Source organism: Oncorhynchus keta, unplaced genomic scaffold (assembly GCF_023373465.1).
Source record: "Oncorhynchus keta strain PuntledgeMale-10-30-2019 unplaced genomic scaffold, Oket_V2 Un_contig_4111_pilon_pilon, whole genome shotgun sequence".
In the NCBI taxonomy this organism is placed as follows: Eukaryota; Metazoa; Chordata; class Actinopteri; order Salmoniformes; family Salmonidae; genus Oncorhynchus; species Oncorhynchus keta.
Window position 1 is genome coordinate 37,759 of NW_026287605.1, and position 2,311 is coordinate 40,069.

General features: G+C 51.1%; 1 long non-coding RNA gene across 1 annotated transcript; it reads right to left on the minus strand.

Moving 5' to 3' along the window:
* Positions 1-1,750: 1,750 nt before the first annotated feature.
* LOC127924490 (uncharacterized) lies at positions 1,751-2,311 on the minus strand. The gene is made up of 3 exons (XR_008117987.1): positions 2,193-2,311; positions 2,006-2,120; positions 1,751-1,974 (listed from the first exon to the last, which is right to left on the minus strand). It is a non-coding gene; the product is annotated as an uncharacterized LOC127924490 (long non-coding RNA).

Genomic DNA, 2,311 nt, shown 5'->3' on the forward strand with positions numbered 1-2,311 from the left:
TCCTTCCTGTCAGATCAGCTGTTTGGTCCTTCCTGTCAGATCAGCTGTTTGGTCCTTCCTGTTAGATCAGATCAGCCTTTTGGTCCTTCCTGTCAGATCAGCTGTTTGGTCCTTCCTGTTAGATCAGCGGTTTGGTCCTTCCTGTTAGATCAGCTGTTTGGTCCTTCCTGTCAGATCAGCTGTTTGTTCCTTCCTGTCAGATCAGCTGTTTGGTCCTTCCTGTTAGATCAGCTGTTTGGTCCTTCCTGTCAGATCAGCTGTTTGGTCCTTCCTGTCAGATCAGCTGTTTGGTCCTTCCTGTTAGATCAGATCAGCTGTTTGGTCCTTCCTGTTAGATCAGCTGTTTGGTCCTTCCTGTCAGATCAGCTGTTTGGTCCTTCCTGTCAGATCAGCTGTTTGGTCCTTCCTGTCAGATCAGCTGTTTGGTCCTTCCTGTTAGATCAGCTGTTTGGTCCTTCCTGTCAGATCAGCTGTTTGGTCCTTCCTGTTAGATCAGCTGTTTGGTCCTTCCTGTCAGATCAGCTGTTTGGTCCTTCCTGTTAGATCAGCTGTTTGGTCCTTCCTGTCAGATCAGCTGTTTGTTCCTTCCTGTCAGATCAGCTGTTTGGTCCTTCCTGTTAGATCAGCGGTTTGGTCCTTCCTGTTAGATCAGCTGTTGGGTCCTTCCTGTCAGATCAGCTGTTGGGTCCTTCCTGTCAGATCAGATCAGCTGTTTGGTCCTTCCTGTCAGATCAGCTGTTTGGTCCTTCCTGTCAGATCAGATCAGCTGTTTGTTCCTTCCTGTTAGATCAGCTGTTTGGTCCTTCCTGTTAGATCAGCTGTTTGGTCCTTCCTGTTAGATCAGCTGTTTGGTCCTTCCTGTTAGATCAGCTGTTTGGTCCTTCCTGTCAGATCAGATCAGCTGTTTGGTCCTTCCTGTCAGATCAGCTGTTTGGTCCTTCCTGTTAGATCAGCTGTTTGGTCCTTCCTGTTAGATCAGCTGTTTGGTCCTTCCTGTTAGATCAGCGGTTTGGTCCTTCCTGTTAGATCAGCTGTTGGGTCCTTCCTGTTAGATCAGCTGTTTGGTCCTTCCTGTCAGATCAGCTGTTTGTTCCTTCCTATTAGATCAGCTGTTTGGTCCTTCCTGTCAGATCAGCTGTTTGGTCCTTCCTGTTAGATCAGCTGTTGGGTCCTTCCTGTCAGATCAGCTTGTTTTATCCTTCCTATCTATTGATATAATATTTGGTCCTTCCTGTTTTCCAGCTGTTTGGTCCTTCCTGTTGGAGATCAGAAGTTTGGACCTTCCTTAGACCAGCTGTTTGGTCCTTCCTGTCAGATCAGCTGTTTGGTCCTTCCTGTTAGATCAGCTGTTGGGTCCTTCCTGTCAGATCAGCTTCTATTTATGCCCACCCCTACACCTATCTATTGATATAATATTGTCTGACCTTGCTGTTACCCAGGTTTGCAACCTCTTTGACCCATTGGATGGACCCAACCTCCATACCCACCCTACACCTTCACCCAACCTCCATACCCACCATGTCACCCAACCTCGCATACCCACCCTACACCTTCACGCAACCTCCATACCCACCCTACACCTTCACGCAACCTCCATACCCACCCTACACCTTCACCCAACCTCCATACCCACCCTACACCTTCACGCAACCTCCATACCCACCCCTACACCTTCACCCAACACCTTCACCCCCTAAACCTCCATCAACCCACCCTCACCCCCGACTCACCCACCCTAAACCCTCCCCCTGACTCTCAACCCACCCTCACCCCTCGACTCACCCACCCTAAACCCTCCCCCTGACTCTCAACCCACCCCTCACCCCTCGACTCACCCACCCTAAACCCTCCGCCCTGACTCTCAACCCACCCTCAACCCTCACCCCTCGACTCACCCACCCTAAATCCCCACTTCAATCCACTATTTAGACCCTGTCCCCCACTTCAATCCACTATCTAGACCCTGACCCCCACCTCAATCCACTATCTAGACCCTGACCCCGACCTGACCCCCACTTCAATCCACTATCTAGACCCTGACCCCCACCTCAATCCACTATCTAGACCCTGACCCCTACCTGACCCCCACCTCAATCCACTATCCAGACCCTGACCCCCACCTCAATCCACTATCTAGACCCTGACCCCTACCTGACCCCCACCTCAATCCACTATCTAAACCCTGACCCCACCCCCATCCACTATCTAGACCATGACCCCTACCTGACACCCACCCCCACTTCAATCCACTATCTAGACCCTGACCCCTACCTGACCCCCACCTCAATCCACTATCTATGCCCTGACCCCT